This window comes from Anomaloglossus baeobatrachus, unplaced genomic scaffold (assembly GCF_048569485.1).
Source record: "Anomaloglossus baeobatrachus isolate aAnoBae1 unplaced genomic scaffold, aAnoBae1.hap1 Scaffold_5012, whole genome shotgun sequence".
Taxonomy (NCBI): Eukaryota; Metazoa; Chordata; class Amphibia; order Anura; family Aromobatidae; genus Anomaloglossus; species Anomaloglossus baeobatrachus.
In genome coordinates, this window is record NW_027444368.1 from 1 (window position 1) to 24,153 (window position 24,153).

The following is a 24,153-nucleotide window of genomic DNA, read 5'->3' on the forward strand; positions in this document are numbered from 1 at the left end:
GAATAGAAAAACTGTAAAAAGCCCTCTGAGAAAGCCCCCCTCTAACCTTTGATAGTAAGCTTTTCTGTAGTCTGCCTGTTGATGTATTTTCCGTTTGAACTGTGCACAACATGAAGAGACGGAACACTGGCGGCTTGTCACAATGCCCCCCGATGACATCACAATAGCGCTGCTGCCTAGAAAACAAGCTGCGCAGAAGAAGTTGTTCTTTGGGTGGGAGGGTGGGCTAGTGGAAGGAGGGGGCAATCTCTTTTTTTCCCGGGTGGTAGGGGGATGACAGGAGAAGGGAAGCGGGTGGTGAGAAAGGTACAGAGGGCAGGGTTTGGGGGCTGGGAAGGAAAGGGAAAAGATTAGGGTTTGGGGATGATGAAAGGGCTTTCTACGGGTAAGGATGGCAAAGGGTGGCAGTGACGGAAAGTCAGGCAACCTGTCCTGTCCGTCTTTTTGTATCGTGAATTGGAAAGACTGCAAGGGGGAGGGGAGTTGCTTGCGCCCTAAAGGAGGAGTTATTCAGATTCATTGCAGTGGGCGGCGGCTGCAAAACGCACCATTCTTCTTGTTTTGGCTCTGCAAAGCAGCCTTTTCAAGGGTTGGCTTGGGTGACAAAATGTCTTGTGTAGGCGTGGGTTTGTCTCCCTCTCGCTCTCTCTCCCTAAGATGTGTCCGGCATAGGCCAGGGTGCCACTCGAGGCCCAAACCAATTCTGGTTATCGCTTCTCGGCCTTTTGGCTAAGATCAAGTGTAGTATCTGTTCTTATCAGTTTAATATCTGATACGTCCCCTATCTGGGGACCATATATTAAATGGATTTTTAGAACAGGGAGATGGAAAAAGAGCTTGCTCTGTCCACTCCACGCATTGACCTGGTATTGCAGTACCTCCAGGAACGGTGCACCCCTTCTTAACCCAGTTTCCAAAAGCAGAACTCAATTCACCTGATTCATATTAGCCCGATTTAATGAATTGGAAGAAAGCATACGTCTTCATATGCACCTCAATTTGGCCCATTCACTTTTCACACTTCCTCCTTTTGTTTTTTATCTTTCACACTTTTGACTTTCTTTATTCATCCAAATAGCAAACTCATCACCACTCAACCTGACCAACTCGGCTATGTCCCCGTGCTGCAGTTCTCTGTCTTATCTAGATCATTTGCAATTGAATGGAATAGATCCCTTTTGGACAAAGTGGATTCACCTGCTGCTGCAGTGACCACAGGTGTGATAACATCTAGAATTGGCATCTGGTGCGATCTCTCCGCTTCCACTCCAAAGAAAGTTACCTGTTTATTCCTATCATGCATTGGTTTTTGGGGTTTTCTTTGAGTAATGATGATCTCTTTAGTAGTCTGTTGGCGCCCTCTCCTGGAGGAATAGTTTGCTTGCTCTTGGACATTCTAAAAGAGAGGTCATGATAGACATTGAGCTTCTGAGCTCAATTGGGGACAGTCATGGGTGATGAATGTTTGCAACCTACTGCGAAGCCTCATACCGCAATATAAGGAACGTCAAATACTAAGAAAGGGCGGCCTATGAAAGAATTACTACTTTCAATAAGTACACTTAAACGGCTAATTGGGAATAGAAAAACTGTAAAAAGCCCTCTGAGAAAGCCCCCCTCTAACCTTTGATAGTAAGCTTTTCTGTAGTCTGCCTGTTGATGTATTTTCCGTTTGAACTGTGCACAACATGAAGAGACGGAACACTGGCGGCTTGTCACAATGCCCCCCGATGACATCACAATAGCGCTGCTGCCTAGAAAACAAGCTGCGCAGAAGAAGTTGTTCTTTGGGTGGGAGGGTGGGCTAGTGGAAGGAGGGGGCAATCTCTTTTTTTCCCGGGTGGTAGGGGGATGACAGGAGAAGGGAAGCGGGTGGTGAGAAAGGTACAGAGGGCAGGGTTTGGGGGCTGGGAAGGAAAGGGAAAAGATTAGGGTTTGGGGATGATGAAAGGGCTTTCTACGGGTAAGGATGGCAAAGGGTGGCAGTGACGGAAAGTCAGGCAACCTGTCCTGTCCGTCTTTTTGTATCGTGAATTGGAAAGACTGCAAGGGGGAGGGGAGTTGCTTGCGCCCTAAAGGAGGAGTTATTCAGATTCATTGCAGTGGGCGGCGGCTGCAAAACGCACCATTCTTCTTGTTTTGGCTCTGCAAAGCAGCCTTTTCAAGGGTTGGCTTGGGTGACAAAATGTCTTGTGTAGGCGTGGGTTTGTCTCCCTCTCGCTCTCTCTCCCTAAGATGTGTCCGGCATAGGCCAGGGTGCCACTCGAGGCCCAAACCAATTCTGGTTATCGCTTCTCGGCCTTTTGGCTAAGATCAAGTGTAGTATCTGTTCTTATCAGTTTAATATCTGATACGTCCCCTATCTGGGGACCATATATTAAATGGATTTTTAGAACAGGGAGATGGAAAAAGAGCTTGCTCTGTCCACTCCACGCATTGACCTGGTATTGCAGTACCTCCAGGAACGGTGCACCCCTTCTTAACCCAGTTTCCAAAAGCAGAACTCAATTCACCTGATTCATATTAGCCCGATTTAATGAATTGGAAGAAAGCATACGTCTTCATATGCACCTCAATTTGGCCCATTCACTTTTCACACTTCATCCTTTTGTTTTTTATCTTTCACACTTTTGACTTTCTTTATTCATCCAAATAGCAAACTCATCACCACTCAACCTGACCAACTCGGCTATGTCCCCGTGCTGCAGTTCTCTGTCTTATCTAGATCATTTGCAATTGAATGGAATAGATCCCTTTTGGACAAAGTGGATTCACCTGCTGCTGCAGTGACCACAGGTGTGATAACATCTAGAATTGGCATCTGGTGCGATCTCTCCGCTTCCACTCCAAAGAAAGTTACCTGTTTATTCCTATCATGCATTGGTTTTTGGGGTTTTCTTTGAGTAATGATGATCTCTTTAGTAGTCTGTTGGCGCCCTCTCCTGGAGGAATAGTTTGCTTGCTCTTGGACATTCTAAAAGAGAGGTCATGATAGACATTGAGCTTCTGAGCTCAATTGGGGACAGTCATGGGTGATGAATGTTTGCAACCTACTGCGAAGCCTCATACCGCAATATAAGGAACGTCAAATACTAAGAAAGGGCGGCCTATGAAAGAATTACTACTTTCAATAAGTACACTTAAACGGCTAATTGGGAATAGAAAAACTGTAAAAAGCCCTCTGAGAAAGCCCCCCTCTAACCTTTGATAGTAAGCTTTTCTGTAGTCTGCCTGTTGATGTATTTTCCGTTTGAACTGTGCACAACATGAAGAGACGGAACACTGGCGGCTTGTCACAATGCCCCCCGATGACATCACAATAGCGCTGCTGCCTAGAAAACAAGCTGCGCAGAAGAAGTTGTTCTTTGGGTGGGAGGGTGGGCTAGTGGAAGGAGGGGGCAATCTCTTTTTTTCCCGGGTGGTAGGGGGATGACAGGAGAAGGGAAGCGGGTGGTGAGAAAGGTACAGAGGGCAGGGTTTGGGGGCTGGGAAGGAAAGGGAAAAGATTAGGGTTTGGGGATGATGAAAGGGCTTTCTACGGGTAAGGATGGCAAAGGGTGGCAGTGACGGAAAGTCAGGCAACCTGTCCTGTCCGTCTTTTTGTATCGTGAATTGGAAAGACTGCAAGGGGGAGGGGAGTTGCTTGCGCCCTAAAGGAGGAGTTATTCAGATTCATTGCAGTGGGCGGCGGCTGCAAAACGCACCATTCTTCTTGTTTTGGCTCTGCAAAGCAGCCTTTTCAAGGGTTGGCTTGGGTGACAAAATGTCTTGTGTAGGCGTGGGTTTGTCTCCCTCTCGCTCTCTCTCCCTAAGATGTGTCCGGCATAGGCCAGGGTGCCACTCGAGGCCCAAACCAATTCTGGTTATCGCTTCTCGGCCTTTTGGCTAAGATCAAGTGTAGTATCTGTTCTTATCAGTTTAATATCTGATACGTCCCCTATCTGGGGACCATATATTAAATGGATTTTTAGAACAGGGAGATGGAAAAAGAGCTTGCTCTGTCCACTCCACGCATTGACCTGGTATTGCAGTACCTCCAGGAACGGTGCACCCCTTCTTAACCCAGTTTCCAAAAGCAGAACTCAATTCACCTGATTCATATTAGCCCGATTTAATGAATTGGAAGAAAGCATACGTCTTCATATGCACCTCAATTTGGCCCATTCACTTTTCACACTTCCTCCTTTTGTTTTTTATCTTTCACACTTTTGACTTTCTTTATTCATCCAAATAGCAAACTCATCACCACTCAACCTGACCAACTCGGCTATGTCCCCGTGCTGCAGTTCTCTGTCTTATCTAGATCATTTGCAATTGAATGGAATAGATCCCTTTTGGACAAAGTGGATTCACCTGCTGCTGCAGTGACCACAGGTGTGATAACATCTAGAATTGGCATCTGGTGCGATCTCTCCGCTTCCACTCCAAAGAAAGTTACCTGTTTATTCCTATCATGCATTGGTTTTTGGGGTTTTCTTTGAGTAATGATGATCTCTTTAGTAGTCTGTTGGCGCCCTCTCCTGGAGGAATAGTTTGCTTGCTCTTGGACATTCTAAAAGAGAGGTCATGATAGACATTGAGCTTCTGAGCTCAATTGGGGACAGTCATGGGTGATGAATGTTTGCAACCTACTGCGAAGCCTCATACCGCAATATAAGGAACGTCAAATACTAAGAAAGGGCGGCCTATGAAAGAATTACTACTTTCAATAAGTACACTTAAACGGCTAATTGGGAATAGAAAAACTGTAAAAAGCCCTCTGAGAAAGCCCCCCTCTAACCTTTGATAGTAAGCTTTTCTGTAGTCTGCCTGTTGATGTATTTTCCGTTTGAACTGTGCACAACATGAAGAGACGGAACACTGGCGGCTTGTCACAATGCCCCCCGATGACATCACAATAGCGCTGCTGCCTAGAAAACAAGCTGCGCAGAAGAAGTTGTTCTTTGGGTGGGAGGGTGGGCTAGTGGAAGGAGGGGGCAATCTCTTTTTTTCCCGGGTGGTAGGGGGATGACAGGAGAAGGGAAGCGGGTGGTGAGAAAGGTACAGAGGGCAGGGTTTGGGGGCTGGGAAGGAAAGGGAAAAGATTAGGGTTTGGGGATGATGAAAGGGCTTTCTACGGGTAAGGATGGCAAAGGGTGGCAGTGACGGAAAGTCAGGCAACCTGTCCTGTCCGTCTTTTTGTATCGTGAATTGGAAAGACTGCAAGGGGGAGGGGAGTTGCTTGCGCCCTAAAGGAGGAGTTATTCAGATTCATTGCAGTGGGCGGCGGCTGCAAAACGCACCATTCTTCTTGTTTTGGCTCTGCAAAGCAGCCTTTTCAAGGGTTGGCTTGGGTGACAAAATGTCTTGTGTAGGCGTGGGTTTGTCTCCCTCTCGCTCTCTCTCCCTAAGATGTGTCCGGCATAGGCCAGGGTGCCACTCGAGGCCCAAACCAATTCTGGTTATCGCTTCTCGGCCTTTTGGCTAAGATCAAGTGTAGTATCTGTTCTTATCAGTTTAATATCTGATACGTCCCCTATCTGGGGACCATATATTAAATGGATTTTTAGAACAGGGAGATGGAAAAAGAGCTTGCTCTGTCCACTCCACGCATTGACCTGGTATTGCAGTACCTCCAGGAACGGTGCACCCCTTCTTAACCCAGTTTCCAAAAGCAGAACTCAATTCACCTGATTCATATTAGCCCGATTTAATGAATTGGAAGAAAGCATACGTCTTCATATGCACCTCAATTTGGCCCATTCACTTTTCACACTTCCTCCTTTTGTTTTTTATCTTTCACACTTTTGACTTTCTTTATTCATCCAAATAGCAAACTCATCACCACTCAACCTGACCAACTCGGCTATGTCCCCGTGCTGCAGTTCTCTGTCTTATCTAGATCATTTGCAATTGAATGGAATAGATCCCTTTTGGACAAAGTGGATTCACCTGCTGCTGCAGTGACCACAGGTGTGATAACATCTAGAATTGGCATCTGGTGCGATCTCTCCGCTTCCACTCCAAAGAAAGTTACCTGTTTATTCCTATCATGCATTGGTTTTTGGGGTTTTCTTTGAGTAATGATGATCTCTTTAGTAGTCTGTTGGCGCCCTCTCCTGGAGGAATAGTTTGCTTGCTCTTGGACATTCTAAAAGAGAGGTCATGATAGACATTGAGCTTCTGAGCTCAATTGGGGACAGTCATGGGTGATGAATGTTTGCAACCTACTGCGAAGCCTCATACCGCAATATAAGGAACGTCAAATACTAAGAAAGGGCGGCCTATGAAAGAATTACTACTTTCAATAAGTACACTTAAACGGCTAATTGGGAATAGAAAAACTGTAAAAAGCCCTCTGAGAAAGCCCCCCTCTAACCTTTGATAGTAAGCTTTTCTGTAGTCTGCCTGTTGATGTATTTTCCGTTTGAACTGTGCACAACATGAAGAGACGGAACACTGGCGGCTTGTCACAATGCCCCCCGATGACATCACAATAGCGCTGCTGCCTAGAAAACAAGCTGCGCAGAAGAAGTTGTTCTTTGGGTGGGAGGGTGGGCTAGTGGAAGGAGGGGGCAATCTCTTTTTTTCCCGGGTGGTAGGGGGATGACAGGAGAAGGGAAGCGGGTGGTGAGAAAGGTACAGAGGGCAGGGTTTGGGGGCTGGGAAGGAAAGGGAAAAGATTAGGGTTTGGGGATGATGAAAGGGCTTTCTACGGGTAAGGATGGCAAAGGGTGGCAGTGACGGAAAGTCAGGCAACCTGTCCTGTCCGTCTTTTTGTATCGTGAATTGGAAAGACTGCAAGGGGGAGGGGAGTTGCTTGCGCCCTAAAGGAGGAGTTATTCAGATTCATTGCAGTGGGCGGCGGCTGCAAAACGCACCATTCTTCTTGTTTTGGCTCTGCAAAGCAGCCTTTTCAAGGGTTGGCTTGGGTGACAAAATGTCTTGTGTAGGCGTGGGTTTGTCTCCCTCTCGCTCTCTCTCCCTAAGATGTGTCCGGCATAGGCCAGGGTGCCACTCGAGGCCCAAACCAATTCTGGTTATCGCTTCTCGGCCTTTTGGCTAAGATCAAGTGTAGTATCTGTTCTTATCAGTTTAATATCTGATACGTCCCCTATCTGGGGACCATATATTAAATGGATTTTTAGAACAGGGAGATGGAAAAAGAGCTTGCTCTGTCCACTCCACGCATTGACCTGGTATTGCAGTACCTCCAGGAACGGTGCACCCCTTCTTAACCCAGTTTCCAAAAGCAGAACTCAATTCACCTGATTCATATTAGCCCGATTTAATGAATTGGAAGAAAGCATACGTCTTCATATGCACCTCAATTTGGCCCATTCACTTTTCACACTTCCTCCTTTTGTTTTTTATCTTTCACACTTTTGACTTTCTTTATTCATCCAAATAGCAAACTCATCACCACTCAACCTGACCAACTCGGCTATGTCCCCGTGCTGCAGTTCTCTGTCTTATCTAGATCATTTGCAATTGAATGGAATAGATCCCTTTTGGACAAAGTGGATTCACCTGCTGCTGCAGTGACCACAGGTGTGATAACATCTAGAATTGGCATCTGGTGCGATCTCTCCGCTTCCACTCCAAAGAAAGTTACCTGTTTATTCCTATCATGCATTGGTTTTTGGGGTTTTCTTTGAGTAATGATGATCTCTTTAGTAGTCTGTTGGCGCCCTCTCCTGGAGGAATAGTTTGCTTGCTCTTGGACATTCTAAAAGAGAGGTCATGATAGACATTGAGCTTCTGAGCTCAATTGGGGACAGTCATGGGTGATGAATGTTTGCAACCTACTGCGAAGCCTCATACCGCAATATAAGGAACGTCAAATACTAAGAAAGGGCGGCCTATGAAAGAATTACTACTTTCAATAAGTACACTTAAACGGCTAATTGGGAATAGAAAAACTGTAAAAAGCCCTCTGAGAAAGCCCCCCTCTAACCTTTGATAGTAAGCTTTTCTGTAGTCTGCCTGTTGATGTATTTTCCGTTTGAACTGTGCACAACATGAAGAGACGGAACACTGGCGGCTTGTCACAATGCCCCCCGATGACATCACAATAGCGCTGCTGCCTAGAAAACAAGCTGCGCAGAAGAAGTTGTTCTTTGGGTGGGAGGGTGGGCTAGTGGAAGGAGGGGGCAATCTCTTTTTTTCCCGGGTGGTAGGGGGATGACAGGAGAAGGGAAGCGGGTGGTGAGAAAGGTACAGAGGGCAGGGTTTGGGGGCTGGGAAGGAAAGGGAAAAGATTAGGGTTTGGGGATGATGAAAGGGCTTTCTACGGGTAAGGATGGCAAAGGGTGGCAGTGACGGAAAGTCAGGCAACCTGTCCTGTCCGTCTTTTTGTATCGTGAATTGGAAAGACTGCAAGGGGGAGGGGAGTTGCTTGCGCCCTAAAGGAGGAGTTATTCAGATTCATTGCAGTGGGCGGCGGCTGCAAAACGCACCATTCTTCTTGTTTTGGCTCTGCAAAGCAGCCTTTTCAAGGGTTGGCTTGGGTGACAAAATGTCTTGTGTAGGCGTGGGTTTGTCTCCCTCTCGCTCTCTCTCCCTAAGATGTGTCCGGCATAGGCCAGGGTGCCACTCGAGGCCCAAACCAATTCTGGTTATCGCTTCTCGGCCTTTTGGCTAAGATCAAGTGTAGTATCTGTTCTTATCAGTTTAATATCTGATACGTCCCCTATCTGGGGACCATATATTAAATGGATTTTTAGAACAGGGAGATGGAAAAAGAGCTTGCTCTGTCCACTCCACGCATTGACCTGGTATTGCAGTACCTCCAGGAACGGTGCACCCCTTCTTAACCCAGTTTCCAAAAGCAGAACTCAATTCACCTGATTCATATTAGCCCGATTTAATGAATTGGAAGAAAGCATACGTCTTCATATGCACCTCAATTTGGCCCATTCACTTTTCACACTTCCTCCTTTTGTTTTTTATCTTTCACACTTTTGACTTTCTTTATTCATCCAAATAGCAAACTCATCACCACTCAACCTGACCAACTCGGCTATGTCCCCGTGCTGCAGTTCTCTGTCTTATCTAGATCATTTGCAATTGAATGGAATAGATCCCTTTTGGACAAAGTGGATTCACCTGCTGCTGCAGTGACCACAGGTGTGATAACATCTAGAATTGGCATCTGGTGCGATCTCTCCGCTTCCACTCCAAAGAAAGTTACCTGTTTATTCCTATCATGCATTGGTTTTTGGGGTTTTCTTTGAGTAATGATGATCTCTTTAGTAGTCTGTTGGCGCCCTCTCCTGGAGGAATAGTTTGCTTGCTCTTGGACATTCTAAAAGAGAGGTCATGATAGACATTGAGCTTCTGAGCTCAATTGGGGACAGTCATGGGTGATGAATGTTTGCAACCTACTGCGAAGCCTCATACCGCAATATAAGGAACGTCAAATACTAAGAAAGGGCGGCCTATGAAAGAATTACTACTTTCAATAAGTACACTTAAACGGCTAATTGGGAATAGAAAAACTGTAAAAAGCCCTCTGAGAAAGCCCCCCTCTAACCTTTGATAGTAAGCTTTTCTGTAGTCTGCCTGTTGATGTATTTTCCGTTTGAACTGTGCACAACATGAAGAGACGGAACACTGGCGGCTTGTCACAATGCCCCCCGATGACATCACAATAGCGCTGCTGCCTAGAAAACAAGCTGCGCAGAAGAAGTTGTTCTTTGGGTGGGAGGGTGGGCTAGTGGAAGGAGGGGGCAATCTCTTTTTTTCCCGGGTGGTAGGGGGATGACAGGAGAAGGGAAGCGGGTGGTGAGAAAGGTACAGAGGGCAGGGTTTGGGGGCTGGGAAGGAAAGGGAAAAGATTAGGGTTTGGGGATGATGAAAGGGCTTTCTACGGGTAAGGATGGCAAAGGGTGGCAGTGACGGAAAGTCAGGCAACCTGTCCTGTCCGTCTTTTTGTATCGTGAATTGGAAAGACTGCAAGGGGGAGGGGAGTTGCTTGCGCCCTAAAGGAGGAGTTATTCAGATTCATTGCAGTGGGCGGCGGCTGCAAAACGCACCATTCTTCTTGTTTTGGCTCTGCAAAGCAGCCTTTTCAAGGGTTGGCTTGGGTGACAAAATGTCTTGTGTAGGCGTGGGTTTGTCTCCCTCTCGCTCTCTCTCCCTAAGATGTGTCCGGCATAGGCCAGGGTGCCACTCGAGGCCCAAACCAATTCTGGTTATCGCTTCTCGGCCTTTTGGCTAAGATCAAGTGTAGTATCTGTTCTTATCAGTTTAATATCTGATACGTCCCCTATCTGGGGACCATATATTAAATGGATTTTTAGAACAGGGAGATGGAAAAAGAGCTTGCTCTGTCCACTCCACGCATTGACCTGGTATTGCAGTACCTCCAGGAACGGTGCACCCCTTCTTAACCCAGTTTCCAAAAGCAGAACTCAATTCACCTGATTCATATTAGCCCGATTTAATGAATTGGAAGAAAGCATACGTCTTCATATGCACCTCAATTTGGCCCATTCACTTTTCACACTTCCTCCTTTTGTTTTTTATCTTTCACACTTTTGACTTTCTTTATTCATCCAAATAGCAAACTCATCACCACTCAACCTGACCAACTCGGCTATGTCCCCGTGCTGCAGTTCTCTGTCTTATCTAGATCATTTGCAATTGAATGGAATAGATCCCTTTTGGACAAAGTGGATTCACCTGCTGCTGCAGTGACCACAGGTGTGATAACATCTAGAATTGGCATCTGGTGCGATCTCTCCGCTTCCACTCCAAAGAAAGTTACCTGTTTATTCCTATCATGCATTGGTTTTTGGGGTTTTCTTTGAGTAATGATGATCTCTTTAGTAGTCTGTTGGCGCCCTCTCCTGGAGGAATAGTTTGCTTGCTCTTGGACATTCTAAAAGAGAGGTCATGATAGACATTGAGCTTCTGAGCTCAATTGGGGACAGTCATGGGTGATGAATGTTTGCAACCTACTGCGAAGCCTCATACCGCAATATAAGGAACGTCAAATACTAAGAAAGGGCGGCCTATGAAAGAATTACTACTTTCAATAAGTACACTTAAACGGCTAATTGGGAATAGAAAAACTGTAAAAAGCCCTCTGAGAAAGCCCCCCTCTAACCTTTGATAGTAAGCTTTTCTGTAGTCTGCCTGTTGATGTATTTTCCGTTTGAACTGTGCACAACATGAAGAGACGGAACACTGGCGGCTTGTCACAATGCCCCCCGATGACATCACAATAGCGCTGCTGCCTAGAAAACAAGCTGCGCAGAAGAAGTTGTTCTTTGGGTGGGAGGGTGGGCTAGTGGAAGGAGGGGGCAATCTCTTTTTTTCCCGGGTGGTAGGGGGATGACAGGAGAAGGGAAGCGGGTGGTGAGAAAGGTACAGAGGGCAGGGTTTGGGGGCTGGGAAGGAAAGGGAAAAGATTAGGGTTTGGGGATGATGAAAGGGCTTTCTACGGGTAAGGATGGCAAAGGGTGGCAGTGACGGAAAGTCAGGCAACCTGTCCTGTCCGTCTTTTTGTATCGTGAATTGGAAAGACTGCAAGGGGGAGGGGAGTTGCTTGCGCCCTAAAGGAGGAGTTATTCAGATTCATTGCAGTGGGCGGCGGCTGCAAAACGCACCATTCTTCTTGTTTTGGCTCTGCAAAGCAGCCTTTTCAAGGGTTGGCTTGGGTGACAAAATGTCTTGTGTAGGCGTGGGTTTGTCTCCCTCTCGCTCTCTCTCCCTAAGATGTGTCCGGCATAGGCCAGGGTGCCACTCGAGGCCCAAACCAATTCTGGTTATCGCTTCTCGGCCTTTTGGCTAAGATCAAGTGTAGTATCTGTTCTTATCAGTTTAATATCTGATACGTCCCCTATCTGGGGACCATATATTAAATGGATTTTTAGAACAGGGAGATGGAAAAAGAGCTTGCTCTGTCCACTCCACGCATTGACCTGGTATTGCAGTACCTCCAGGAACGGTGCACCCCTTCTTAACCCAGTTTCCAAAAGCAGAACTCAATTCACCTGATTCATATTAGCCCGATTTAATGAATTGGAAGAAAGCATACGTCTTCATATGCACCTCAATTTGGCCCATTCACTTTTCACACTTCCTCCTTTTGTTTTTTATCTTTCACACTTTTGACTTTCTTTATTCATCCAAATAGCAAACTCATCACCACTCAACCTGACCAACTCGGCTATGTCCCCGTGCTGCAGTTCTCTGTCTTATCTAGATCATTTGCAATTGAATGGAATAGATCCCTTTTGGACAAAGTGGATTCACCTGCTGCTGCAGTGACCACAGGTGTGATAACATCTAGAATTGGCATCTGGTGCGATCTCTCCGCTTCCACTCCAAAGAAAGTTACCTGTTTATTCCTATCATGCATTGGTTTTTGGGGTTTTCTTTGAGTAATGATGATCTCTTTAGTAGTCTGTTGGCGCCCTCTCCTGGAGGAATAGTTTGCTTGCTCTTGGACATTCTAAAAGAGAGGTCATGATAGACATTGAGCTTCTGAGCTCAATTGGGGACAGTCATGGGTGATGAATGTTTGCAACCTACTGCGAAGCCTCATACCGCAATATAAGGAACGTCAAATACTAAGAAAGGGCGGCCTATGAAAGAATTACTACTTTCAATAAGTACACTTAAACGGCTAATTGGGAATAGAAAAACTGTAAAAAGCCCTCTGAGAAAGCCCCCCTCTAACCTTTGATAGTAAGCTTTTCTGTAGTCTGCCTGTTGATGTATTTTCCGTTTGAACTGTGCACAACATGAAGAGACGGAACACTGGCGGCTTGTCACAATGCCCCCCGATGACATCACAATAGCGCTGCTGCCTAGAAAACAAGCTGCGCAGAAGAAGTTGTTCTTTGGGTGGGAGGGTGGGCTAGTGGAAGGAGGGGGCAATCTCTTTTTTTCCCGGGTGGTAGGGGGATGACAGGAGAAGGGAAGCGGGTGGTGAGAAAGGTACAGAGGGCAGGGTTTGGGGGCTGGGAAGGAAAGGGAAAAGATTAGGGTTTGGGGATGATGAAAGGGCTTTCTACGGGTAAGGATGGCAAAGGGTGGCAGTGACGGAAAGTCAGGCAACCTGTCCTGTCCGTCTTTTTGTATCGTGAATTGGAAAGACTGCAAGGGGGAGGGGAGTTGCTTGCGCCCTAAAGGAGGAGTTATTCAGATTCATTGCAGTGGGCGGCGGCTGCAAAACGCACCATTCTTCTTGTTTTGGCTCTGCAAAGCAGCCTTTTCAAGGGTTGGCTTGGGTGACAAAATGTCTTGTGTAGGCGTGGGTTTGTCTCCCTCTCGCTCTCTCTCCCTAAGATGTGTCCGGCATAGGCCAGGGTGCCACTCGAGGCCCAAACCAATTCTGGTTATCGCTTCTCGGCCTTTTGGCTAAGATCAAGTGTAGTATCTGTTCTTATCAGTTTAATATCTGATACGTCCCCTATCTGGGGACCATATATTAAATGGATTTTTAGAACAGGGAGATGGAAAAAGAGCTTGCTCTGTCCACTCCACGCATTGACCTGGTATTGCAGTACCTCCAGGAACGGTGCACCCCTTCTTAACCCAGTTTCCAAAAGCAGAACTCAATTCACCTGATTCATATTAGCCCGATTTAATGAATTGGAAGAAAGCATACGTCTTCATATGCACCTCAATTTGGCCCATTCACTTTTCACACTTCCTCCTTTTGTTTTTTATCTTTCACACTTTTGACTTTCTTTATTCATCCAAATAGCAAACTCATCACCACTCAACCTGACCAACTCGGCTATGTCCCCGTGCTGCAGTTCTCTGTCTTATCTAGATCATTTGCAATTGAATGGAATAGATCCCTTTTGGACAAAGTGGATTCACCTGCTGCTGCAGTGACCACAGGTGTGATAACATCTAGAATTGGCATCTGGTGCGATCTCTCCGCTTCCACTCCAAAGAAAGTTACCTGTTTATTCCTATCATGCATTGGTTTTTGGGGTTTTCTTTGAGTAATGATGATCTCTTTAGTAGTCTGTTGGCGCCCTCTCCTGGAGGAATAGTTTGCTTGCTCTTGGACATTCTAAAAGAGAGGTCATGATAGACATTGAGCTTCTGAGCTCAATTGGGGACAGTCATGGGTGATGAATGTTTGCAACCTACTGCGAAGCCTCATACCGCAATATAAGGAACGTCAAATACTAAGAAAGGGCGGCCTATGAAAGAATTACTACTTTCAATAAGTACACTTAAACGGCTAATTGGGAATAGAAAAACTGTAAAAAGCCCTCTGAGAAAGCCCCCCTCTAACCTTTGATAGTAAGCTTTTCTGTAGTCTGCCTGTTGATGTATTTTCCGTTTGAACTGTGCACAACATGAAGAGACGGAACACTGGCGGCTTGTCACAATGCCCCCCGATGACATCACAATAGCGCTGCTGCCTAGAAAACAAGCTGCGCAGAAGAAGTTGTTCTTTGGGTGGGAGGGTGGGCTAGTGGAAGGAGGGGGCAATCTCTTTTTTTCCCGGGTGGTAGGGGGATGACAGGAGAAGGGAAGCGGGTGGTGAGAAAGGTACAGAGGGCAGGGTTTGGGGGCTGGGAAGGAAAGGGAAAAGATTAGGGTTTGGGGATGATGAAAGGGCTTTCTACGGGTAAGGATGGCAAAGGGTGGCAGTGACGGAAAGTCAGGCAACCTGTCCTGTCCGTCTTTTTGTATCGTGAATTGGAAAGACTGCAAGGGGGAGGGGAGTTGCTTGCGCCCTAAAGGAGGAGTTATTCAGATTCATTGCAGTGGGCGGCGGCTGCAAAACGCACCATTCTTCTTGTTTTGGCTCTGCAAAGCAGCCTTTTCAAGGGTTGGCTTGGGTGACAAAATGTCTTGTGTAGGCGTGGGTTTGTCTCCCTCTCGCTCTCTCTCCCTAAGATGTGTCCGGCATAGGCCAGGGTGCCACTCGAGGCCCAAACCAATTCTGGTTATCGCTTCTCGGCCTTTTGGCTAAGATCAAGTGTAGTATCTGTTCTTATCAGTTTAATATCTGATACGTCCCCTATCTGGGGACCATATATTAAATGGATTTTTAGAACAGGGAGATGGAAAAAGAGCTTGCTCTGTCCACTCCACGCATTGACCTGGTATTGCAGTACCTCCAGGAACGGTGCACCCCTTCTTAACCCAGTTTCCAAAAGCAGAACTCAATTCACCTGATTCATATTAGCCCGATTTAATGAATTGGAAGAAAGCATACGTCTTCATATGCACCTCAATTTGGCCCATTCACTTTTCACACTTCCTCCTTTTGTTTTTTATCTTTCACACTTTTGACTTTCTTTATTCATCCAAATAGCAAACTCATCACCACTCAACCTGACCAACTCGGCTATGTCCCCGTGCTGCAGTTCTCTGTCTTATCTAGATCATTTGCAATTGAATGGAATAGATCCCTTTTGGACAAAGTGGATTCACCTGCTGCTGCAGTGACCACAGGTGTGATAACATCTAGAATTGGCATCTGGTGCGATCTCTCCGCTTCCACTCCAAAGAAAGTTACCTGTTTATTCCTATCATGCATTGGTTTTTGGGGTTTTCTTTGAGTAATGATGATCTCTTTAGTAGTCTGTTGGCGCCCTCTCCTGGAGGAATAGTTTGCTTGCTCTTGGACATTCTAAAAGAGAGGTCATGATAGACATTGAGCTTCTGAGCTCAATTGGGGACAGTCATGGGTGATGAATGTTTGCAACCTACTGCGAAGCCTCATACCGCAATATAAGGAACGTCAAATACTAAGAAAGGGCGGCCTATGAAAGAATTACTACTTTCAATAAGTACACTTAAACGGCTAATTGGGAATAGAAAAACTGTAAAAAGCCCTCTGAGAAAGCCCCCCTCTAACCTTTGATAGTAAGCTTTTCTGTAGTCTGCCTGTTGATGTATTTTCCGTTTGAACTGTGCACAACATGAAGAGACGGAACACTGGCGGCTTGTCACAATGCCCCCCGATGACATCACAATAGCGCTGCTGCCTAGAAAACAAGCTGCGCAGAAGAAGTTGTTCTTTGGGTGGGAGGGTGGGCTAGTGGAAGGAGGGGGCAATCTCTTTTTTTCCCGGGTGGTAGGGGGATGACAGGAGAAGGGAAGCGGGTGGTGAGAAAGGTACAGAGGGCAGGGTTTGGGGGCTGGGAAGGAAAGGGAAAAGATTAGGGTTTGGGGATGATGAAAGGGCTTTCTACGGGTAAGGATGGCAAAGGGTGGCAGTGACGGAAAGTCAGGCAACCTGTCCTGTCCGTCTTTTTGTATCGTGAATTGGAAAGACTGCAAGGGGGAGGGGAGTTGCTTGCGCCCTAAAGGAGGAGTTATTCAGATTCATTGCAGTGGGCGGCGGCTGCAAAACGCACCATTCTTCTTGTTTTGGCTCTGCAAAGCAGCCTTTTCAAGGGTTGGCTTGGGTGACAAAATGTCTTGTGTAGGCGTGGGTTTGTCTCCCTCTCGCTCTCTCTCCCTAAGATGTGTCCGGCATAGGCCAGGGTGCCACTCGAGGCCCAAACCAATTCTGGTTATCGCTTCTCGGCCTTTTGGTTAAGATCAAGTGTAGTATCTGTTCTTATCAGTTTAATATCTGATACGTCCCCTATCTGGGGACCATATATTAAATGGATTTTTAGAACAGGGAGATGGAAAAAGAGCTTGCTCTGTCCACTCCACGCATTGACCTGGTATTGCAGTACCTCCAGGAACGGTGCACCCCTTCTTAACCCAGTTTCCAAAAGCAGAACTCAATTCACCTGATTCATATTAGCCCGATTTAATGAATTGGAAGAAAGCATACGTCTTCATATGCACCTCAATTTGGCCCATTCACTTTTCACACTTCCTCCTTTTGTTTTTTATCTTTCACACTTTTGACTTTCTTTATTCATCCAAATAGCAAACTCATCACCACTCAACCTGACCAACTCGGCTATGTCCCCGTGCTGCAGTTCTCTGTCTTATCTAGATCATTTGCAATTGAATGGAATAGATCCCTTTTGGACAAAGTGGATTCACCTGCTGCTGCAGTGACCACAGGTGTGATAACATCTAGAATTGGCATCTGGTGCGATCTCTCCGCTTCCACTCCAAAGAAAGTTACCTGTTTATTCCTATCATGCATTGGTTTTTGGGGTTTTCTTTGAGTAATGATGATCTCTTTAGTAGTCTGTTGGCGCCCTCTCCTGGAGGAATAGTTTGCTTGCTCTTGGACATTCTAAAAGAGAGGTCATGATAGACATTGAGCTTCTGAGCTCAATTGGGGACAGTCATGGGTGATGAATGTTTGCAACCTACTGCGAAGCCTCATACCGCAATATAAGGAACGTCAAATACTAAGAAAGGGCGGCCTATGAAAGAATTACTACTTTCAATAAGTACACTTAAACGGCTAATTGGGAATAGAAAAACTGTAAAAAGCCCTCTGAGAAAGCCCCCCTCTAACCTTTGATAGTAAGCTTTTCTGTAGTCTGCCTGTTGATGTATTTTCCGTTTGAACTGTGCACAACATGAAGAGACGGAACACTGGCGGCTTGTCACAATGCCCCCCGATGACATCACAATAGCGCTGCTGCCTAGAAAACAAGCTGCGCAGAAGAAGTTGTTCTTTGGGTGGGAGGGTGGGCTAGTGGAAGGAGGGGGCAATCTCTTTTTTTCCCGGGTGGTAGGGGGATGACAGGAGAAGGGAAGCGGGTGGTGAGAAAGGTACAGAGGGCAGGGTTTGGGGGCTGGGAAGGAAAGGGAAAAGATTAGGGTTTGGGGATGATGAAAGGGCTTTCTACGGGTAAGGATGGCAAAGGGTGGCAGTGACGGAAAGTCAGGCAACCTGTCCTGTCCGTCTTTTTGTATCGTGAATTGGAAAGACTGCAAGGGGGAGGGGAGTTGCTTGCGCCCTAAAGGAGGAGTTATTCAGATTCATTGCAGTGGGCGGCGGCTGCAAAACGCACCATTCTTCTTGTTTTGGCTCTGCAAAGCAGCCTTTTCAAGGGTTGGCTTGGGTGACAAAATGTCTTGTGTAGGCGTGGGTTTGTCTCCCTCTCGCTCTCTCTCCCTAAGATGTGTCCGGCATAGGCCAGGGTGCCACTCGAGGCCCAAACCAATTCTGGTTATCGCTTCTCGGCCTTTTGGCTAAGATCAAGTGTAGTATCTGTTCTTATCAGTTTAATATCTGATACGTCCCCTATCTGGGGACCATATATTAAATGGATTTTTAGAACAGGGAGATGGAAAAAGAGCTTGCTCTGTCCACTCCACGCATTGACCTGGTATTGCAGTACCTCCAGGAACGGTGCACCCCTTCTTAACCCAGTTTCCAAAAGCAGAACTCAATTCACCTGATTCATATTAGCCCGATTTAATGAATTGGAAGAAAGCATACGTCTTCATATGCACCTCAATTTGGCCCATTCACTTTTCACACTTCCTCCTTTTGTTTTTTATCTTTCACACTTTTGACTTTCTTTATTCATCCAAATAGCAAACTCATCACCACTCAACCTGACCAACTCGGCTATGTCCCCGTGCTGCAGTTCTCTGTCTTATCTAGATCATTTGCAATTGAATGGAATAGATCCCTTTTGGACAAAGTGGATTCACCTGCTGCTGCAGTGACCACAGGTGTGATAACATCTAGAATTGGCATCTGGTGCGATCTCTCCGCTTCCACTCCAAAGAAAGTTACCTGTTTATTCCTATCATGCATTGGTTTTTGGGGTTTTCTTTGAGTAATGATGATCTCTTTAGTAGTCTGTTGGCGCCCTCTCCTGGAGGAATAGTTTGCTTGCTCTTGGACATTCTAAAAGAGAGGTCATGATAGACATTGAGCTTCTGAGCTCAATTGGGGACAGTCATGGGTGATGAATGTTTGCAACCTACTGCGAAGCCTCATACCGCAATATAAGGAACGTCAAATACTAAGAAAGGGCGGCCTATGAAAGAATTACTACTTTCAATAAGTACACTTAAACGGCTAATTGGGAATAGAAAAACTGTAAAAAGCCCTCTGAGAAAGCCCCCCTCTAACCTTTGATAGTAAGCTTTTCTGTAGTCTGCCTGTTGATGTATTTTCCGTTTGAACTGTGCACAACATGAAGAGACGGAACACTGGCGGCTTGTCACAATGCCCCCCGATGACATCACAATAGCGCTGCTGCCTAGAAAACAAGCTGCGCAGAAGAAGTTGTTCTTTGGGTGGGAGGGTGGGCTAGTGGAAGGAGGGGGCAATCTCTTTTTTTCCCGGGTGGTAGGGGGATGACAGGAGAAGGGAAGCGGGTGGTGAGAAAGGTACAGAGGGCAGGGTTTGGGGGCTGGGAAGGAAAGGGAAAAGATTAGGGTTTGGGGATGATGAAAGGGCTTTCTACGGGTAAGGATGGCAAAGGGTGGCAGTGACGGAAAGTCAGGCAACCTGTCCTGTCCGTCTTTTTGTATCGTGAATTGGAAAGACTGCAAGGGGGAGGGGAGTTGCTTGCGCCCTAAAGGAGGAGTTATTCAGATTCATTGCAGTGGGCGGCGGCTGCAAAACGCACCATTCTTCTTGTTTTGGCTCTGCAAAGCAGCCTTTTCAAGGGTTGGCTTGGGTGACAAAATGTCTTGTGTAGGCGTGGGTTTGTCTCCCTCTCGCTCTCTCTCCCTAAGATGTGTCCGGCATAGGCCAGGGTGCCACTCGAGGCCCAAACCAATTCTGGTTATCGCTTCTCGGCCTTTTGGCTAAGATCAAGTGTAGTATCTGTTCTTATCAGTTTAATATCTGATACGTCCCCTATCTGGGGACCATATATTAAATGGATTTTTAGAACAGGGAGATGGAAAAAGAGCTTGCTCTGTCCACTCCACGCATTGACCTGGTATTGCAGTACCTCCAGGAACGGTGCACCCCTTCTTAACCCAGTTTCCAAAAGCAGAACTCAATTCACCTGATTCATATTAGCCCGATTTAATGAATTGGAAGAAAGCATACGTCTTCATATGCACCTCAATTTGGCCCATTCACTTTTCACACTTCCTCCTTTTGTTTTTTATCTTTCACACTTTTGACTTTCTTTATTCATCCAAATAGCAAACTCATCACCACTCAACCTGACCAACTCGGCTATGTCCCCGTGCTGCAGTTCTCTGTCTTATCTAGATCATTTGCAATTGAATGGAATAGATCCCTTTTGGACAAAGTGGATTCACCTGCTGCTGCAGTGACCACAGGTGTGATAACATCTAGAATTGGCATCTGGTGCGATCTCTCCGCTTCCACTCCAAAGAAAGTTACCTGTTTATTCCTATCATGCATTGGTTTTTGGGGTTTTCTTTGAGTAATGATGATCTCTTTAGTAGTCTGTTGGCGCCCTCTCCTGGAGGAATAGTTTGCTTGCTCTTGGACATTCTAAAAGAGAGGTCATGATAGACATTGAGCTTCTGAGCTCAATTGGGGACAGTCATGGGTGATGAATGTTTGCAACCTACTGCGAAGCCTCATACCGCAATATAAGGAACGTCAAATACTAAGAAAGGGCGGCCTATGAAAGAATTACTACTTTCAATAAGTACACTTAAACGGCTAATTGGGAATAGAAAAACTGTAAAAAGCCCTCTGAGAAAGCCCCCCTCTAACCTTTGATAGTAAGCTTTTCTGTAGTCTGCCTGTTGATGTATTTTCCGTTTGAACTGTGCACAACATGAAGAGACGGAACACTGGCGGCTTGTCACAATGCCCCCCGATGACATCACAATAGCGCTGCTGCCTAGAAAACAAGCTGCGCAGAAGAAGTTGTTCTTTGGGTGGGAGGGTGGGCTAGTGGAAGGAGGGGGCAATCTCTTTTTTTCCCGGGTGGTAGGGGGATGACAGGAGAAGGGAAGCGGGTGGTGAGAAAGGTACAGAGGGCAGGGTTTGGGGGCTGGGAAGGAAAGGGAAAAGATTAGGGTTTGGGGATGATGAAAGGGCTTTCTACGGGTAAGGATGGCAAAGGGTGGCAGTGACGGAAAGTCAGGCAACCTGTCCTGTCCGTCTTTTTGTATCGTGAATTGGAAAGACTGCAAGGGGGAGGGGAGTTGCTTGCGCCCTAAAGGAGGAGTTATTCAGATTCATTGCAGTGGGCGGCGGCTGCAAAACGCACCATTCTTCTTGTTTTGGCTCTGCAAAGCAGCCTTTTCAAGGGTTGGCTTGGGTGACAAAATGTCTTGTGTAGGCGTGGGTTTGTCTCCCTCTCGCTCTCTCTCCCTAAGATGTGTCCGGCATAGGCCAGGGTGCCACTCGAGGCCCAAACCAATTCTGGTTATCGCTTCTCGGCCTTTTGGCTAAGATCAAGTGTAGTATCTGTTCTTATCAGTTTAATATCTGATACGTCCCCTATCTGGGGACCATATATTAAATGGATTTTTAGAACAGGGAGATGGAAAAAGAGCTTGCTCTGTCCACTCCACGCATTGACCTGGTATTGCAGTACCTCCAGGAACGGTGCACCCCTTCTTAACCCAGTTTCCAAAAGCAGAACTCAATTCACCTGATTCATATTAGCCCGATTTAATGAATTGGAAGAAAGCATACGTCTTCATATGCACCTCAATTTGGCCCATTCACTTTTCACACTTCCTCCTTTTGTTTTTTATCTTTCACACTTTTGACTTTCTTTATTCATCCAAATAGCAAACTCATCACCACTCAACCTGACCAACTCGGCTATGTCCCCGTGCTGCAGTTCTCTGTCTTATCTAGATCATTTGCAATTGAATGGAATAGATCCCTTTTGGACAAAGTGGATTCACCTGCTGCTGCAGTGACCACAGGTGTGATAACATCTAGAATTGGCATCTGGTGCGATCTCTCCGCTTCCACTCCAAAGAAAGTTACCTGTTTATTCCTATCATGCATTGGTTTTTGGGGTTTTCTTTGAGTAATGATGATCTCTTTAGTAGTCTGTTGGCGCCCTCTCCTGGAGGAATAGTTTGCTTGCTCTTGGACATTCTAAAAGAGAGGTCATGATAGACATTGAGCTTCTGAGCTCAATTGGGGACAGTCATGGGTGATGAATGTTTGCAACCTACTGCGAAGCCTCATACCGCAATATAAGGAACGTCAAATACTAAGAAAGGGCGGCCTATGAAAGAATTACTACTTTCAATAAGTACACTTAAACGGCTAATTGGGAATAGAAAAACTGTAAAAAGCCCTCTGAGAAAGCCCCCCTCTAACCTTTGATAGTAAGCTTTTCTGTAGTCTGCCTGTTGATGTATTTTCCGTTTGAACTGTGCACAACATGAAGAGACGGAACACTGGCGGCTTGTCACAATGCCCCCCGATGACATCACAATAGCGCTGCTGCCTAGAAAACAAGCTGCGCAGAAGAAGTTGTTCTTTGGGTGGGAGGGTGGGCTAGTGGAAGGAGGGGGCAATCTCTTTTTTTCCCGGGTGGTAGGGGGATGACAGGAGAAGGGAAGCGGGTGGTGAGAAAGGTACAGAGGGCAGGGTTTGGGGGCTGGGAAGGAAAGGGAAAAGATTAGGGTTTGGGGATGATGAAAGGGCTTTCTACGGGTAAGGATGGCAAAGGGTGGCAGTGACGGAAAGTCAGGCAACCTGTCCTGTCCGTCTTTTTGTATCGTGAATTGGAAAGACTGCAAGGGGGAGGGGAGTTGCTTGCGCCCTAAAGGAGGAGTTATTCAGATTCATTGCAGTGGGCGGCGGCTGCAAAACGCACCATTCTTCTTGTTTTGGCTCTGCAAAGCAGCCTTTTCAAGGGTTGGCTTGGGTGACAAAATGTCTTGTGTAGGCGTGGGTTTGTCTCCCTCTCGCTCTCTCTCCCTAAGATGTGTCCGGCATAGGCCAGGGTGCCACTCGAGGCCCAAACCAATTCTGGTTATCGCTTCTCGGCCTTTTGGCTAAGATCAAGTGTAGTGTTGTTCGAAGAGGTGGTTTAAGCTCCAGGCCACCTTAGTACAATGATACAATGCACACTGGAAGGTTGCGCTTGCTAGTACTCTGGGTGGATAGTATATTCATCAAGAGGAAAACATGGCCCTACCAGGATCGAGGCTATTAGACTGAGTAAGGGTGGGGGGCTATGGTACAACGTGCCCCAGGACTGACGACCCTGGAGTGAGTCTGAGCTTGCTGGCTTGGGACCCCGGCAAGCCTTGGGCTCTGTAGCACACCGTACCTTGCCTTTTCATACTTTTTGAGCATATTACCCTATCCTGGCCTTCTGGCTAGGAAGGGAAATTTTTATAATCCCGGTCGGAGGTCTGGTCAGCTTTGGGCTGAGAAACTAACACCCGGTTGGAGGTCCGGGTCAGCTTCGGCTGAGAAACCAACACCCGGTTGGAGGTCTGGGTCAGCTTCGGCTGAGAAACCAACACCCGGTTGGAGGTCCGGTTAGCCTTGGGCTGAGAAACCAACACCGGTTGACGGTCCGGGCAGTTTCGGCTGCGAAACCAACAACTAGTAGCTCTCTACTCCACTTGGGTAAGATGCCTGGGTGGACGCTGGGAGCAACAACAAGGCTCAACCAGGCTTCGGCTTGGGGGAGCACCGAAGATCCCTGACCCTTGCTGTGGCCTTCTGGCTCGGAGGGACGGGGTTGATTTTTGGGGACCCTCTCCTCACGGTGGGGTCCACACGAATCCTAGCCTTTGCACTGTTTTTGGTGTGACTTCGGTCATGCATTTTTTGTGGTGCTTTGGAAAGCTTCATTAAATCAAAAATCTGTTCTTATCAGTTTAATATCTGATACGTCCCCTATCTGGGGACCATATATTAAATGGATTTTTAGAACAGGGAGATGGAAAAAGAGCTTGCTCTGTCCACTCCACGCATTGACCTGGTATTGCAGTACCTCCAGGAACGGTGCACCCCTTCTTAACCCAGTTTCCAAAAGCAGAACTCAATTCACCTGATTCATATTAGCCCGATTTAATGAATTGGAAGAAAGCATACGTCTTCATATGCACCTCAATTTGGCCCATTCACTTTTCACACTTCCTCCTTTTGTTTTTTATCTTTCACACTTTTGACTTTCTTTATTCATCCAAATAGCAAACTCATCACCACTCAACCTGACCAACTCGGCTATGTCCCCGTGCTGCAGTTCTCTGTCTTATCTAGATCATTTGCAATTGAATGGAATAGATCCCTTTTGGACAAAGTGGATTCACCTGCTGCTGCAGTGACCACAGGTGTGATAACATCTAGAATTGGCATCTGGTGCGATCTCT

General features: G+C 46.6%; 15 non-coding genes across 15 annotated transcripts; all 15 read left to right on the top strand.

Moving 5' to 3' along the window:
* The first annotated feature begins 709 nt into the window (after positions 1–709).
* On the top strand, positions 710–900 carry LOC142282207 (U2 spliceosomal RNA). The gene has a single exon (XR_012744157.1). It is a non-coding gene; the product is annotated as a U2 spliceosomal RNA (small nuclear RNA).
* A 1,387-nt stretch (positions 901–2,287) lies between these two features.
* Positions 2,288–2,478, top strand: LOC142282219 (U2 spliceosomal RNA). The gene has a single exon (XR_012744168.1). It is a non-coding gene; the product is annotated as a U2 spliceosomal RNA (small nuclear RNA).
* Positions 2,479–3,865: 1,387 nt separating this feature from the next.
* On the top strand, positions 3,866–4,056 carry LOC142282220 (U2 spliceosomal RNA). Its single transcript, XR_012744169.1, has one exon. It is a non-coding gene; the product is annotated as a U2 spliceosomal RNA (small nuclear RNA).
* A 1,387-nt stretch (positions 4,057–5,443) lies between these two features.
* On the top strand, positions 5,444–5,634 carry LOC142282221 (U2 spliceosomal RNA). Its single transcript, XR_012744170.1, has one exon. It is a non-coding gene; the product is annotated as a U2 spliceosomal RNA (small nuclear RNA).
* Positions 5,635–7,021: 1,387 nt separating this feature from the next.
* LOC142282222 (U2 spliceosomal RNA) lies at positions 7,022–7,212 on the top strand. Its single transcript, XR_012744171.1, has one exon. It is a non-coding gene; the product is annotated as a U2 spliceosomal RNA (small nuclear RNA).
* Positions 7,213–8,599: 1,387 nt separating this feature from the next.
* Positions 8,600–8,790, top strand: LOC142282209 (U2 spliceosomal RNA). Its single transcript, XR_012744158.1, has one exon. It is a non-coding gene; the product is annotated as a U2 spliceosomal RNA (small nuclear RNA).
* Positions 8,791–10,177: 1,387 nt separating this feature from the next.
* LOC142282210 (U2 spliceosomal RNA) lies at positions 10,178–10,368 on the top strand. Its single transcript, XR_012744159.1, has one exon. It is a non-coding gene; the product is annotated as a U2 spliceosomal RNA (small nuclear RNA).
* A 1,387-nt stretch (positions 10,369–11,755) lies between these two features.
* LOC142282211 (U2 spliceosomal RNA) lies at positions 11,756–11,946 on the top strand. Its single transcript, XR_012744160.1, has one exon. It is a non-coding gene; the product is annotated as a U2 spliceosomal RNA (small nuclear RNA).
* Positions 11,947–13,333: 1,387 nt separating this feature from the next.
* On the top strand, positions 13,334–13,524 carry LOC142282212 (U2 spliceosomal RNA). Its single transcript, XR_012744161.1, has one exon. It is a non-coding gene; the product is annotated as a U2 spliceosomal RNA (small nuclear RNA).
* A 1,387-nt stretch (positions 13,525–14,911) lies between these two features.
* LOC142282213 (U2 spliceosomal RNA) lies at positions 14,912–15,102 on the top strand. The gene has a single exon (XR_012744162.1). It is a non-coding gene; the product is annotated as a U2 spliceosomal RNA (small nuclear RNA).
* Positions 15,103–16,489: 1,387 nt separating this feature from the next.
* LOC142282217 (U2 spliceosomal RNA) lies at positions 16,490–16,680 on the top strand. Its single transcript, XR_012744166.1, has one exon. It is a non-coding gene; the product is annotated as a U2 spliceosomal RNA (small nuclear RNA).
* A 1,387-nt stretch (positions 16,681–18,067) lies between these two features.
* On the top strand, positions 18,068–18,258 carry LOC142282214 (U2 spliceosomal RNA). Its single transcript, XR_012744163.1, has one exon. It is a non-coding gene; the product is annotated as a U2 spliceosomal RNA (small nuclear RNA).
* A 1,387-nt stretch (positions 18,259–19,645) lies between these two features.
* LOC142282215 (U2 spliceosomal RNA) lies at positions 19,646–19,836 on the top strand. The gene has a single exon (XR_012744164.1). It is a non-coding gene; the product is annotated as a U2 spliceosomal RNA (small nuclear RNA).
* A 1,387-nt stretch (positions 19,837–21,223) lies between these two features.
* LOC142282216 (U2 spliceosomal RNA) lies at positions 21,224–21,414 on the top strand. Its single transcript, XR_012744165.1, has one exon. It is a non-coding gene; the product is annotated as a U2 spliceosomal RNA (small nuclear RNA).
* A 2,189-nt stretch (positions 21,415–23,603) lies between these two features.
* LOC142282218 (U2 spliceosomal RNA) lies at positions 23,604–23,796 on the top strand. Its single transcript, XR_012744167.1, has one exon. It is a non-coding gene; the product is annotated as a U2 spliceosomal RNA (small nuclear RNA).
* The last annotated feature ends 357 nt before the right edge of the window (positions 23,797–24,153 follow it).